General features: G+C 44.7%; 1 protein-coding gene and 1 long non-coding RNA gene across 4 annotated transcripts in view; both read right to left on the bottom strand.

Annotated features, from left to right (window-relative positions):
- Maml2 (mastermind-like transcriptional coactivator 2) overlaps nucleotides 1-16,329 on the bottom strand; it is a 320,193-nt gene that overhangs the window by 168,363 nt on the left and 135,501 nt on the right. The window lies entirely within an intron of this gene.
- The window catches only part of LOC148003947 (uncharacterized), a 45,522-nt gene that overhangs the window by 12,058 nt on the left and 17,135 nt on the right, over nucleotides 1-16,329 (bottom strand). The window contains exons 1-3 of one of the 3 annotated variants that reach the window (XR_015627500.1): nucleotides 14,970-15,100; nucleotides 3,569-3,770; nucleotides 1,342-3,494 (exon numbers count right to left, since the gene is read on the bottom strand). This is a non-coding gene — a long non-coding RNA (uncharacterized LOC148003947). Of the gene's footprint in view, nucleotides 1-1,341; nucleotides 3,495-3,568; nucleotides 3,771-14,969; nucleotides 15,101-16,329 lie in introns of those variants that run through there. The other 2 variants (XR_015627501.1, XR_015627502.1) reach the window with 2 other exon arrangements.

Below are 16,329 nucleotides of genomic sequence, written 5' to 3'. Positions count from 1 at the left end.
GTAAAACCGATTCAGAAACACAGCACCGGGCTGTCATTTTACCGAAAGGCTCTCCAGATATACCGTTGCTTTAATGCTTGATCCAGCCATAAAACTGAAGTCGCCGCCAAACTGCACGGTGTTCTCAATTATGAGAGTTCAGCTGTCAGTGGCGGTGGCAGGAGGCCCTTTGAGGATTATGAGTCATTACCTAGGCCGTGATATTAAATGGGGGAAATGTTATAATGGAATGTGACTGTCAATTTTCAGGGGCACTGCGGTCCCCTGGGAACTGAACTGCATCCCAACAGGACAGGAATGACATGGGGAGAGAAGCAGAGAGGCTGGTGATATGTGAGTTCATTTTTCTCTCCCAACTCATGCAGTAATGAGGGATTTTTTTTTATCTGAAATAGCATTAGGAATATTTGAAGACAACCATCCAGGTGACAGGTCAGTGCTAAAGCTACAAGGTGTGTAGATGCTAATCCCCAAATTCTGCCAGGGTGGGGAGATGGGTTTTAATTTGGGCCTGAGGCTTCCAAGGCCATAAAATAGGCCTAGAAATAATACACGCCTTTTAGAAAGGAGAGTCCAGAATGTGAGATCTGTTTCTATTACCTTAGAATATCTTTGTGCGCATTGGGAACATTTAACCTGAGATTATCAGTAACCCAAAGCCCATTTCTTTAAAAGTGTATACAGGGAACAATGAAGGAGTAAGGGATGGGAGAGAAAAGAACATTTCAGACAGGAAACATTGTTTGGGAATAATTACTACCCTTGTATTGAAGGAAGTGGGGAAAACCCAAATATTCCGAGACCTTGGTTTCACTTTGTGTGTGTGTGTGTGTGTGTGTGTGTGTGTGTGTATGTATGTGTGTACGTGTGTGTATGTGTGTACGTGTGTGTATGTGTGTATATGTATGTGTGTACGTGTGTGTATGTGTGTATATGTGTATATGTGTATATGTATGTGTATGTGTAGTTATGTATATGCTTAGGTATGTGTGTATGTGTGTGTATGTGTGTGTATGTGTGTATATGTGTGTATGTGTGTATATGTGTGTATGTGTGTATATGTATGTATGTGTGTATGTGTGTATGTGTGTATGTGTGTATGTGTGTATATGTATATGTATATGTATATGTATATGTATATGTATATGTATATGTATATGTATATGTATATGTATATGTATATGTGTGCACACATGTGTATGCTTCGTTGTATATGATATGTCTGTGTCTATTTCTTTGTGTTTAAGTAGAAGCCTCATCTGATATGCAATTTAAAATGCTGATGAGGCCCAGAATTGTGATTGCTCCAAATTAAAGAAAAATAAATGACACTATTGAAGTAGGCTTCTTTTATGGGGATTTTTATTTTTCTCCTCTTTTTGCTGACATGCTAGACTAGGACATCAAAACCTATAGACATTGTGGGCAAAAGTTCAAGGTGCTTAGAAGACCAATGGGAGACATCGGTGGGCCTGTGCAATTCTACCAGACAGGGTTAGAGGGGGATCAAAGACACACCACTGTACTCAGGGATACTTGGAGGTCGCTGCCACTATCAGGGCACTTTCCCCATCAGTGAAGTGTTTCCCATGCCTGTGGAGCAGAATCAAGCAGAAGTGACATGACAAAGTGAACCCCACCTCTGTGAAACCACTCTGACATCCGTCAGATGGCAGAGTCAGTGGTGGGATAAATAGTTTTGGTTTGAAAAGTAAAATTTATCTCAGTGAGTTTTCAGGGATGACTAGTGCAGTAAGCCATCAGCGTCTGAGAAACATCAGAGGCCCTAGTGAATGTTGGCAAATGGCTGCAGGAGTGCTTTCCCTGTGAGAGGACAGTGGAGGCCCCCAGTCAGCAGCTGGAGGTGCCTCCCACAAGCCCAAAGACAAGGAGACACGAAGCCAGCTTTAATCAAGTCTGATTGTAGGAAACATGAAACACACCAGTTACAACAAGGTTTCTTATTAATCACCACCAGCATTCTGAGAGGTAAGTGTCAATTGTCCCTTGTGCCTCTCTGGCACAAGGTTTGGGGTGTATGGTACCCAGTTTTGATGTGAACTCTAACACAGGTTCGATTTTAGGAAGAACAGGAGGACTGGAGGGATTTCTAAGCAACACAAGCTCTTACAGAATGACAAGCCATGAAACTGCATGGAATTCTAACTAACACTCTTCTGAACAAAGAACCCACTTTTAATAATTGTTGTCCAAAGGAATGATCATCTTTCCAGGACTGCGGGCAGTACATGTGCCTGAATTTGAGTAGACGGCACCCAGAAAAAGGCATTGTCTGCTTTTGTCCCGGAGCACTTAAGTCTGTGTGTCTGCCACGTCAGTACTGTTTTGCCTAACGTTTTATTTCTGCCCAGCAACAGGGCACTGCATGTTGTGACAATGACCTTACCTTTAAAATAAAATGTCTGGCTCACCAGGGCTCATTAAAACTAGACACGCCAACTGCTATCCTTCCATCTACAGAGACAATTGGTTCAGACATCCAAAGAGAAGGCTGAATAGATGTTACAGAAGCCAAGAGGGAGACTAAAGTCAGGTCAAGTGATAGTCATGAAAAAAGCTAGAGCTCAAGGTCCTTTCCCTTCTTGGTTTGGTTTGTTTGCCTCTCATTGGCTTTGCCTCCCAGTGCTTATCCTTATTTCTTTAACCCCTTACTAACTTCAGGATGACTGCATCATCCTACAGGAGCCTACATAGAGAAAAGAACCTGCAGCAATGACCAGGACACAGACCCTTGCTCCATCTACAGCTGGATTGTGACTTTGGACAAGTCACATGCCTGCTCTGTGCCTCCAGAAGTCAAGTGATGTTTCAGGTGTTTGAGGGCTCAAAACAATAATTAAAAGCAAAATTCTAGGGCAAGTGAGGAAGTCTAGTTGATAAAGTGACTGCTGTGTAAATGGGAAAGTCTTGGCTTCTGCCACTCATAGACAAGCTGTGCACTGCAGCATATGTCTAACCCCAGCATTGGGAGGCAGAGACAGGCAGATCTCTGTAGTCCATTGGCCATCCAGGGCAGCTAGGTTCATGAACTCCAGATTCTGGAGAGACCCTGTCTCAAAATTAAGGTAGAAGATATTCAAGGAAAATCCTTAATGTTGATCTCTGGCTTTCACATACGAACTGATGCACACACGCACATGCCCCTACAAACATACACAGACCACACACACACACACACACACACACACACACACACACACACCACCTTTCTCCTTTGCCATCCTGTTCTTTCTTCCACTTCTCTTTCTCTTCCATGCCTTCTGGTCTCTTACAGATCAATCTTTGCTTCTTTTGATGTCCTTGTCCTTTAGTCTCAGAGACATCTCGTAGTTGTCTTAGACAACAACTAAGACCCCGTGTCTTTGAGGAGCAAGGGTTTGAGTCCTCTCTTGAGATAACACTCAGCAAGAGATGAGGTGAGCCATGTAGAGATGCCTCAGAAAGTAGTTGACTATATAGTGTGGGCCGGAGAGCTATGGAAAAAGAAACAGTTGCTGCAAGAAAGTGGCATAGTCCATTCTTAAAGGACCAGGACAGCAATACCTACCTTATACACTCCTCTTGGTCTTGTTACAGTGTGACTTGGTCACTTCACTGCTTGAGGTGTTCACCTCTGTGTCCTCTCTCCTCAGAGTCACAGCATTTGCTTTCTCTGATCAATGGCGGAGAGTGCACAGGATGCTATGTGACATCCAAGGCTGCTCTAGAAAGCACACGATGGTGTTCAGCCAACAGCTTCACTGAAAATCCTAGGCAACACCAACAGGCAACAGTGAGTGCCTTCAAGTGACTGTAGCTCCAAGACTTCTGTGCCCCACCAGAAGCCAAGTGGAGCCAACTCACACCTACAACCTGCCCAGATTATGGGCTCAAAGCAAAAATAAATGCTGTCGTTGCTCTAAGGCACATGTGTTGAGGTAGGATGTTATGCAGTTACAGCATTTTGTGCTTCTGCTGTCTATTGAAACTGCTCTGAGGAGCAAATGCTTGGCTAGAACGTTTACCAGGCTTGTGGTTAATACTGGAATTTAAGGCAGAATCTACACAAGATTACTTTGTCTCATTCTTGTCAATGCTTTGCGTTCTGAGGGGTAACTAGGAGGTGGCCAACCTCCAGATCAGGATTGTATTTACAACAATATACATTTCCCATTTTTTTGGTTGGATCTATACAAACATCAGCTGGTACATTCCACATGACAAGTGAATTTTAGGTATGTAAAACTTTCATGTCTGAGACTTCCCTTCTCTCTCTTCTGTCCTTACCTTACCATATGATCATAACATGTTAAGAACAAGGCAACAACACAAAGAACTGTACCTCTCAGCCAAGCATCAAGACAGAGCTCACACCACTTGGAGGAATGATTACTGAAACTAAATTTATGTATGACGGCCTTTCTTACTAAGTGACAAGCTGATGGTCATGTGGGACTGGCACATTCCAGTCTGAGGGAAGCATAGTTAAGCTGCTAGGAAAAGAGCTGCTAGGATCTGGACTGGAGAGAGGGCTCAGTGGTTAAGAGCACTGACTGCTCTTCCAGAGGTCCTGAGTTCAATTCCCAGCAACCACACGGTGGCTCACAACCATCTGTAATGAGATCTGATGCCCTCTTCTGGTGTGTGAAGACAGTTACACTGTACTCATATATAAAATAATAATTGATGATGATGACGATGACGATGATGATGATGGTGACAGCAGCATGGGATCTGTGACCACTAGTCACTCTCCATGCCTGTTCTCAGCCATCTTCTCATGACATCCCAAGAAAGTACTATCTAATTCAAGTAAAGGATCGAAATATTCTCTTATAAATTTCTTAAAGTCAATTATGGGCCGTCTTATTCATATTCTTTTCAGTGGTTAGGATTTATGATATCTTCCCCAGTGGGTGGAGTGGTGGAAGGAAGGAGTGTGTACTGACCATATGTACAAGACCTGGCTTTTGTTTTGAGTTTTTACAGATTTATTTTTATTTTATGTGTGCGAGTGTTTTGACTGCATGTATGACTATTCCACATGCACGCTGGCTGCCCTCAGAGGCCAAAGCAGGTGTTGGTTCCCTCTGAGCTGAGGTTAGAGCTGGCTGTGGGCTGCCCTGTTGGTGCTGAGAACAAAGCCCTGGGCCTCTGCAGGAACAGTAAGCTCTCTCAGCTGCTGAACTCTCCCTACAGACCTGACTTGAGTTAATTACACTCACATTCTCAAGTTTCTCTTGTGTTTCTCTACGCAACTCATTTTTCGTTTCAACAACACAGAATCTGAGCTCTGCCTTAGCTACCTGTCTGTTCATTTAATAGCCGTTAAAGTGCTTTGTTAAGTCTATAAACATCTGAGTAAGGGGTCTCAGGATTAAAGCATTAACTATATGAAATTCTACTTATTCCTCGTCCAGACCTTCCTCATTTAACAGATGTCTGAGGGAAGCCTACTGTGCGTCACGCCCTTTGCTTCTGCAGCTGGGCACTTCCTCCTTCGGTTGATTCCCTTCCCCACAAACTCATCTCCTTTCTCACTAGCATACTTCCCTCCTTGTACAAACCCCAAAGCAGATCACTGCGGCTGCAAGCTGGTTCCTGTTGGCTAATGTTTTCTAAGCACAGAGCAGAGCTGGTTCTCTCCGGTACAACACTGCATCGCATCCTTGCTGTAACTCCATTAAGCAAATGCCTGTATTTTCCCTTGATAAATGAGAACACTCAAGGTCAAAGTCACTAAGTAGCCTGCCTAAGACCAGAGGGAGGAAGAGGGTGAAGGTGGGGCCCAGACCTGCAGCAGACTCTAAGACTAAGGTTTGCTCTCTGAGCTCCCGTCCCCACGTATTGTCTCTTGACGGTTTAAAAACAAAAACCAAAACAGCAAAGCAAAACAAAACCTAAAACCTAAAAAGAGGGTTTTTTCAGGATTTTCTTTTGGCACCAAATCATTTGATATTTGTCAGCACCTCTGAAAAAAAAAAAAAACTGTCCTGACGAAAATGTGGAAGTCCAGAAGGATGCTTCAGTAGGTAGAGGTGTGACTGCCTGATGACCTCAGTACTGGGGCCTACCGGACGGGAGGGAGGAGCAAGGGCCAGAGCTGTCTGTCCACCACGTGTATGCCATGGGGTGTGTCCCCACCCAACCCCAGATATCTCTGCCTCTCCCGTCTCTCTCTCTGTCTCCCTCTCTCCTCCTTCTCCCTCTCTCCCTCTCTCCCTCCCTCTCTCTCCCCTTCCCCCCCTCTCACACACACACACACACACACATCTAACAACACAGACACCCAGACGTCTAACATACACACAGACACATAGAGACATATACGCACATACATACAGAGAGACAAACACGCACACACAAACATATACACAGCAACAGCCAGAGATACAGACACACACAGACATACACATAGAGACACATACACACACATACACACACAGAATCACACACACAAACATGACACAAGGAGGTATACACACACACAGATTCACAGACATCACACACAAGAGAGAAACACACACAGAATCACACACATCACACACAGACATAACACACAGACACACACACACAGACACACACACACACACACTAAAAATTCTTTTAAAGAAAAAAATTGAGGTTTACAATCTTGCTTCGGTGTCCTTATCTGTGTTATTGGACCAACTGACACCCTGAATTCTATCTGCCATGTGAAGATTCTTCCCATGTGATTTAGTGAGGACGATGAGGTAAAGCACCTAAGAAGTGTCTCACAGAAGCAGTCTGCCTGGTTCAGTAGGTACCAAGCTCAAGGAAGGCCCCCACCTCCTATCCCCCGGGGTCTTCTGGTTGCATGAAATTGTCAGAAACAATGGGGCTTGGAGAAGTGGGGTGGTGGTGGTGGTGGCAGTGAACTGTTAAAGCCCAGTGCTCTCACACAGATGAGCCAGGTGTCCCACTGCAGGCTTCTCCCCAGGCGCCTTTCCCAGTCTGTTTATACAGGTGCTACCTCTGAGGAAGGTCTGCCGCATTCATGTCGGAGCCCTAGCTCTTCCATGGAAAAGCAGCTGTCAGGGAATTTGCTGCTGTCTGGCAGGAAGCACTCCAAGCTGGCTACCCAGCTTTCCCTTCCAGTCTTAGATACTGGTTTGATGTAGAAAACAAGATAGGCGCTGCAGGTCTGAAGCCCTCGTGCCTCCTGGGAGTTTGTGAGAAAGGCAGGAAGGCCAGTGTCACCCAAGCCCACTGAGTGAGGAGTGGAGTTTAACAAGGCTTTCGGATGGTTTGCATGCTAGTGCTTCCTGGTCCTCCAACTTGAATGAGTGCTTGGCATCTAGAACCTTGGAGATGCTCCGAGACTCCTCCTTCTCGTCTTTATTTTGGTGTCTTTCTAGGTCTTAAAACTCACACGTGTTTGCTCATGTGCTCTCATTTAGAGAGTGTAAGTGCACTACGGACAGTCTTATTACACTGTACCAGATGCCCCAGCCCAGGCGTCCCCTGAAATCATTTTAAAGGTGCAGATCCTCCGCCTCTTCCCAGACCTATGTGAGCAGAATCTGTATTTCTAACAAGGCTGATCAGTCATGTGTACATGGTAGTGTGTATAGTCCAGATGGATGGACCACACGAACTCCTTCTTTCTGAGAGATGACAATCTATTTTCCTCACTTCAATAAGTGGCAGTACCATGTACCAGGGAAAGTTATACAACAATATAGTATAATTAGGTCTTGCCCCTAAATTAACTATATATTAACTTTTACAAATTGCTTGTCAGATTGCTAAAGGCCCCTTTAGGGCCTGTATTAGGAAAGTGGTTGGGGACAGAGAAAGGAGCTGACTATATGCGGGCTGTGGGTGCTCGAGGCTGCACTAAGCCTTTCACATTTGTCCTTCATTGCCACAAACCCACTGTGTAAGAACATCTGACAGTTATCGCTTCTCGGCCTTTTGGCTAAGATCAAGTGTAGAACATCTGACAGTTGAAAACTGGGTGCAGAGAGGCCCGAGTCATTCGCCTAAGGTCACACAGTGGTTGAGAGTCAGAGTGGCGGCAATCTGAACTCATAGTACCTGGTTTCAGAGCTTGAGGATTGAAGGCCGTAGAAGACACTATAAACACACACATCACAAGCCCAGCCCCACAGGACAAAAGTGGCAGATGCAAAAAACCTCGAAGGTTGATATCCCCGATTTAAAAAGGTGACTCGAATGAACAAAGGTAACACACAGCCAGAGGCCAGCCTGTGTGCAGCCATGGTCTGTGTTCAAGCTTCTGACGTGGGAAAGAACCTTGAGCCTTACCCATGTTCTCTGGGAACCTGATGCTTCTGTGTATTCATCGCCTTCCCTTCCTTTACATGTGCATGTGACAGCCCAGCCTTCCCTTCCCTTACATGTGCATGTGACAGCCCCGAAAGATAATCTACCAAGGAGAGCGCATAACAGCTGGTTAATAAAAGCTACTGCTGTTTTAGTCACTGTCAATCAGATAAAAATTTCAAGTCACTGTTTCTCTGACTCTTGAATGAACCATTGACTATGACTATTTCGTACTGACTCGATGTGTCATACACAGTTCAAAACATTTGTATTTTTAAGTGGATGAGGTAATAAACAAAAGAACAAAGAGAGAAATATAGATATTGTCTGGGAAGTACATATTTCAATTCCCAAAGTTCCTAAGATTGTTATTTGCATTTTTCTGTCTGTCTCTGTCTCTCTCAGTCTCTCTCTCTCTCTCTCTCTCTCTCTCTCTCTCTTTCTCTCTCTCTCTCTCTCTCTCTCTCTCTCTCTCTCTCCCTCTCTCTCTCTCTGTGTGTGTGTGTGTGTGTGTGTGTGTGTGTGTGTGTGTAGGTACACAGATCATGGTGTATATGTGGAGGTCAGAGGACAGCTTGAGGAAAACAGTTTTCTACTGTTATGTGAGCTCTGGGATTTGAACTCATGTCATCAGCGGCAAGCTCCCTTTCTCACCAAGACATCTTAAAGGCCTAAGAATTTTCAAGTTGTAGTGTTTTGCATAGGAATGGCTCCAGCCACTGCCCTTTCAGTTCTGAGATGGTTCCTACAGGCCGTGAAGCAAAGTTTGTCTTGATCCCAGCATAGCTCGTGCTGCTAAACTCGACAGGCACTCAGTCTGACACTCACGTGTCAGAGCTCTCCCCCCCCCCCCCTCTGTTTAAGTGAAGTTGTTTCGATTCTAGTTTGGAAATATGCTCTTGGTAACTGATGTCCTCACTGCAATGCCTTCTCTTTAAAGTCCTTGCTGGAAAGTTCAGGAAAGGGTCTTCACTGGTCTGGGAATCTCTTAGATTTAGGAGAAGAAATTGAGCGAAGATGCCCAACTGTGTGCTCAGAAGCAAGCGTATGTTTAAAACTTTGGCTTTCTCTTGTAATGCCAATTTAAAGTCTGATTTTAGAAGCCCCTTAAGCTTTTCCATGCATATCTGGTTTTGTCTAAATAATAACTAGGAAGACAACAAATATTACCCTGCCTCCATCCTTCTCCCATGACCCAGATGCTTAGGCAGTCTTTCCCTCCCTGGGGGTGTGACTTTAGAGTGCTATTTTATTGACTCATAATTAAGAACTTCTGATGGGAAAACCAGTCAGCAGGCACGAATGGCCTGGTGGCCTGGGGGCGGGGGTGTCCCACCATCAGAAGTGGGAGTCGTTTTTATTATGGCCAGAGCAGTGTGCAGGGTTGAAGAGCCTTCCAGAAGACCTTCTCAAAACGTTAAACCCTCTGCACGAACTTTATGCCTTTTTGAGGAAGTCAACCCCTCTTCTTTTCTGCCCCTTATCTCTTTAAGTCAGAGTGAGTGAGTGTAGGAGTGAGTGAAGTCATAAGTGGGAGGGGCCGGCAATGGAAATTTGGTGGCAAACACAGAGCGTGGGTAGAAAGGAAACACACACGTGAAACATATTGAGAGGAAAAGGTTACAAGGCCGCTGTCTAAGAGAAGCATGGAGACCGTGCTCCTGTGTTCAACATTAAAAAGTCTACTAAACCAACAAGGAGAGAGTTTCAAACACCGGAAGAAACCCGCCCCCCATGAGAAACAATTACTACCCTTTTAACCGAACAAACATTCTTGGAATTCAGTCACATCTTATTAGCAGAGAAGATTCAGGTTCAGTGCTAGGCACTGAATGTTTTCCACATCTGGTTCCACTCATGGAAATGAGCACTCAGACACTGTTATTCTCCTGACATATCTAGTTTAATACACGAGGCAATGCCCTGCTTGCTGCCCTGCGGTATGGTTTGACGAGAGATTGGTAATGCATATAAAATGGATTTCCATTATCCGATTAAAGGATCTAATCCAGTCTTCTTATTGAGTTAGATTTTTTATTTTTAAAGTGAAATGAGGAGCCGTTTGGCACAGCACAAGTTTTGGGCTCATCATTTGCTACCTACAAGATCTTTATGTATTGTTTTTAGTGTTTTCAATTACCATGAGTTACTCCTGAGAGAAAGCAGACTTTTAAAAGCTCATTTAAAATGGACGTTTTAAATTCTCCTGTGAAATCATAACTGAGCTTTAGACATTATTGCGGGACGGACAAGAAAGGAAAGTGGCCCCTTCTCACTGTGACTAATTTCAGATAATTGAAAACCTACAGCTTTGAAATTGGGACTCAACTGTGAGCATGTGACAATAAGCTCCTTTTCCTCTGATAGATCGACTAATTCCTGTCATATCTAGGCACAAGCATCCTGTGGATATAGCACTGTTGGTTATGGCTCTTCAGTGTGCTTGCTGTGTTCACTGTCCTTGTTGGCTACTCTGCTTCTGTTGTTCAGAGGTCCTTACATCTGCGGGAACTGATTCTTCTTTCAGGAGTGAACCCTCCACAAGGGGAGAGAGATGTAAAGATTGGTGTCTGGGTCTTTACATTTTCATTCAACTGGCTCCATTTGTTTTCTTTTTTATTATGTAAAAATGTGAAAGGTAATGGAAAGAAATTTTCTACTGAAGGTCAGCAGGCTAAGATTGCATATGATAAAGGCTAAAGATTGCAAGTTACAAGAGGATGTTAAATATAAAAAAACATTTTAACATATTTTCTTCATCTCTTTTCTCAAGGAAATGATTCCCCATTGGAGAATTGTTAAAAGGAAATAAAAGAATACATGAATGAATTTCTTGGTATCCATGTGTTGTACACAGATGCACACAAAGGGCAGAGGTTGGAGTTGTGTGTCTTCCTCTATCCTTCTTTATATCATCATTATCTTTATTATTTGAGCTGGAGTCTCTCTCCTGGATCTCCCATCCTCAGCTGGGTTGGTTGGGCAGCAAGCCTCAGGGATTGATCTGTCTCAGGGTCCCAGTGCTGGGATGACAGGCATGTGTCTCCATGGCTAGCTTTCATGTGGTTGTTGGGGACCTGAACTCACATCCTCCTGCTTTTGTGACAAGCACTGTCCTAGATGGCTCATCTCCTTAGTCCTCAGATGAAGCTGCCTTAAAATGGAACATTCATTGTTAATCTTCAGTGATGAATCAAGTCTATACAATCCTAACATAAAAGATAGAGATATTGTATGTGCTGGAGTAAGGTGGTCAGAAAGGGAAGAAAGACGAATTGTGTCAGGCACAAATCTGTATCCTCAGATTTATCTCACAAAAGCCTACTTAGCCGCCCCCAATCAGGAGTCCATTTCTGAGAAAATTTAATGAATCTATCCAAGGCTAGACCATCGCTGAAGAAAAGAGTGAACTTTGAAGTCCAGATTTTCCTGATCACCATGATCTGGCCACCTGCTCAGGTGGATTTCCAGAGCCATTCGTAGAGGAATGCAGCCCCCCAGGACCTTTGTCACAGAGCTGATCTTCTCTGCATCTTGTTAAATAACTTATACCAATAACTTTGTAAAAAATTATAAAATCAAGCTTAATAAATTCACCATGCATACAGATCAATGAAAAATATGTGGAGAAAGTGAATCAGAATAAAAATGATCTTCCCAAGCTGGAACACTGAACCAGTCATACAATGACAAAGTGTACATGCTAAGTCCTGCTAAGTCCTGCACTTGGATGCCAATTATCAATGGTAGGAAAAAACAATCCAGTTTGCAGAAAGACAGTCTAGAGAGGCATTATATGTGAGTGAATGTAAGTGGGTTCAAGTCATCAATACCCTGGCAAAGGGCTCTTTGGAAAGAGACAATGGTTTATTCAACATTAATATTAAGCCCAGCCAATCATAGGCAGCTGCCAAGATGACTGAAGTTATTTGAAGCTTTGGTTATGTGGATAACTCCCCTCTACTATATTCTTGTCAGACTCTACTGGCAGCTTACTGTTTAGATTTGTCCATCGTCTTTAGAGGGGGTTGAAGGGCATGCCTTCCTATATGGGAGTTGTTCTAATATCAGAAAAATAGGCTTAGATCGAGAGTTAATGTCACAGGGACACGGATTCCCTAAAAGCACAATGATCTCGCCATGCTCCCATCCATCAAAAGAATGTGTGATGTAAGGGGGTGGTGGACTGGAGAGGAAACACTCAGGGATTTTATAACCTTACCCCTGGCCTTTCACCTACTGTCTTGCTGGCTTAGCTGAGCTATTCAGAGAACACTGCTTTCAAAAGAGCAGGAAGGCTTTTCTGTTGGAAGACCACTCCAGCTACACTTAGCCTTCAAGTTACCTGGAAGCAGAGAAAGCCACCGTATGAAGGGCAGGCGGGTCGTCCACCCTGGGATGGCCTTTGCTTAGGATGTGTGCCAGCTCGAATCATCAATGGCAACTACATGGCCTGATGACTATGAGTCATGAAGACCTGGCTGGCTTTAGACAGGCCATCTGACCCTGCCTTTGTGAGCATCTAAATGGAGTTATTTTAAAATCAAATTCTAGTGGAACATGTGCCTTAGACTAATTTACCAGAACGTGAACTCCAGGAATCACATCTAGTACGTGCTATTAATACTCAGGTGAGTGTTTCCGGGACCATTCTATTCATCCTCTGCTCTGATGATCTCCTATGGATGGAATGATCTCCAGAGAATGGAATTAGTGAGGCATTGCGCTTCCCCAACTAAAAAGACAACGTCGAATTTGATCATTTCACAGAGAACTGTGTTAAAGGCATGCTGATGGATCGCTTTGTAAACTATCCTCTTTCCATAACATCTTCAGACACAGAGAAACAAGAAACAACTACTAAATACCCAATCCTTTATCTTCAGAACCATAGGCAAACCAGCAATATAGTCACTCATTCCAAATTAGAGGGGACCCTCCTGTAAGAAGGCAGAAATCTCCCTTTGAAGAGCAAGGTGACTTATGTTTCCCCTTATTTTTTTATCTTACTGTTTAGGAGATGGAGGAAGTAGATTTGATCTCGAATTAACTTGAACTAACTGCGCTTCCCATTTTCAGTGCCTTCGTTTACTTCATCTTGTGAAACACAACAAAACAGCTGACAGATTTTGTGTGTGTGTGTGTGTGTGTGTGTGTGTGTGTGTGTGCACGTGCACATGTGCTGGTGTATGCATGCAGATGCACATGTATTTGGGCGTGAATGTATGTGGAGAACAGAAGTAGACATCAAGCATTGTTCCTAGTTCTCTCTGCCTTCTTTCTTGAGACAGGGTCTCACTTTCCACACAGCTCACCAGTTCAGCTGAACTGGCCCGCCGGTCAGTGAGCTCCAGGGATCTTCCTGCCTCCACTCCTTCCAAAGTCCGTTTTTCATATGTAACGTGTCTGGCTTTTATAGACACAGCATAGCAAGCATTTTACTGACTGAGCCTCCCCTCCCCTCCCCTCCCCTCCCCTCCCCTCCCCTCCCCTCCCCTCCCCTCCCCTCCTCTCTCCTCCCCTCTTTGCTCCTTTCTTACTATCTAGAGCACACAGGAGAGAGAAAACCCAGCAGGGGTGTATTTAGGCTTCTTGTGTTCTGGACCTTTGTTTGTTTGTTTGACTTTGTTCTTGCTTGTGTACATGGAGCCCAGGGACAAATATGGGTTCTTTCATCAAGACGACAAACAATATAGAATTGGCTTAAAAAGAAAAAAAAAAAACCAAAATGGTAGCAGAAGAAATGGTGGAAAGTCAGGAGGTCTGTTCCAGCAGCTACAGCGTGTCCACGCAGACACTGAACTGGGGACTGTGGTGACATTAGGTAGGCATTTAACTAGGCCGGTTGTGTTATCTTATTAATGGTTTGGTTCAATCCAAGCTTGAGAACCTGAGTTCTGCACCCAGAACCATGTTTTAAAAGGCTGGGTACCCCAGTTTCTGTTTGCTACTTCAGAGCTCAGGAGATGGGGGCACATTAGGGTTTGCTGGCCAGTCTGTGGACAGTCAAGTAGGTAAGCTCAAATTCAGAGACCCTGTTTCAAAAAACAAGGGGGAGAGAGAAAGAGAGGGAGGGAGGAAGGGAGGGAGGGAGGGGAGGAGGAGGAAGAGGAAGAGGAGGAGGAGGAGGAGGACGAGGACGAGGACAAGAACGAGGAGGACACACACACACACACAAATACACACACACCCCACAACAAAAATGTCTGTCTACTTCCTTGAAGTCTGTTCCTAGGCAGTCAAAGTGATGGTGAGTTTACGGAATTCTCTAGCCCAGCTTGGACCCCAACAGCTGCATTTCTGTCTCATTCTGTGAGAGCATGCAGCAAGCCATCCTAATGCACGGTGGCGCACAGCAAGCAGGGAATAGTTTTCCTGACTGAAGTCACCTGTTCTCTTTCCCCGACAGCTAGGGTTGAGCGACATAAAAATCTAGAAAATGCACACGTTCCCCCAAATCTCTTTCTTCGGTGTCGTCGCTTTTTGTTGTTCACAGAAGCTCAATGCCCCTCTTCCGAATGTGAAACTCCCTGGGGAAAGGAACTTCCTCAGGAAGGAAGCACGGACCATATTCTGGGGTTCAGCTCATCCCTCTGCCCCCCGTCTCCCCTTTCCTGACGTTTAGAGCCATGCTGACAAATAGGCAAGCTCAGACTCACCCACAAAAGGATTGAGAGTATCCAATCACTAGGACCCTGTGCATGCACTCTTGGAAAATACATTCAAGTGCTCAGACCTGGAGTTGTTTCTTCCCGAATGCTGTTGTGCAGACAGATGAAATTAGGAAAGCGCGTTTGTAGTGCGGATGTGCAGACCAACCTACAGACTCCCCGCCCTTCTGCCACGTTTGCCCTCCCCTTGCAGGTGGTTCTGTCTGCTGTCCTGATGTCTAATAGAACCACGTCCAGATGGGAAAGGAAGACAAGGCTTACCTAGTACTCATGAGACCCTAGACTGACGCCTCTAGAACTAAAGAAAACGGAGGGGAAGGAGAGTGTCTTTGCAAAGTACGCTCAAAGCTTCCTCCCCGGGTTTCTATCTCTGCTCAGGGGTGCAGGAAGCCATCTCGAATGTGACAGAGTGCCACAGCAGGGCTGAACACCTCCCCAAGAACACAGGAGAACATACAGTATACAGGAGTATATAGGAGCAAGCCTCTGTCCTGCAGCCTCAGTGCCCCCATCCCAGCATGGACTTTCTGTGCCTTTCAGGCTCTGTTTACCCAAGAAAACATTGGTAACTGCTCCTTCCAGACCCTCAGGCAGAAAGCAGAGACAGAAGAGCAGAGTGTGGCTAGCTAAGAGCCAAGAAAAGGAGGCAGAACTCAAGCCAAGACAACATCCAGGACCTGTGCACAATGCAGAGCCCTCGGCCCTGTGACATTCCCAGAGGCGCAGCAACAGGAGAGGTCAGACACTAGCACTGAAGGATGAGCTTGCCGAGTCGACTTCAAAATAATATTCTGATTGCTAATCTACTATGGACGCAACAAAGCTCTGTGCTCTACCATCCTTCCTGTCTGCCTGGTGGACAATAGGTCACAAAGCATTAATCTCTCTCTCTCTCTCTCTCTCTCTCTCTCTCTCTCTCTCTCTCTCTCTCTCTCTCTCCCCAACCCCACCACCAAAGTAAATAGGTTAATGATTAAATGAGAAAAAGCAGGGGAGGGGTTCCGTTTGGAAAGCCCAACTGCTCCCGTTGTATTGGTCAGGAGACTCCAAGCCTTCTGAACATCTAGACCTTGAAAATGTCCAGTCCCACCATACATACACCTATAACAAAGAAACAGACTGAGCATTAAAATAATCGATTAACTAAAAGCAAGAACAGCAAATGTAAGTGAACAGTGACTGTGGTTAATCCACTCTGTGCACGCAATACTGCCCTATGCTTTTCTGACACAAATAATGGAGGTCCGTGAGCTTCCCTGCGCACTTAGGAAAATAAAAACTTCATGTTGTTTACTCGGATGCTTTTCCTTCTAGCAAAGCTTCGTTGTTTCAAACCAGATAGAGAAGA

This window comes from Rattus norvegicus, chromosome 8, assembly GCF_021556685.1.
Source record: "Rattus norvegicus strain SHRSP/BbbUtx chromosome 8, alternate assembly SHRSP_T2T, whole genome shotgun sequence".
Taxonomy (NCBI): domain Eukaryota; kingdom Metazoa; phylum Chordata; class Mammalia; order Rodentia; family Muridae; genus Rattus; species Rattus norvegicus.
Note: the sequence above shows the minus strand (reverse complement) of the source record. Positions and strands in the feature narration are given on the sequence as shown.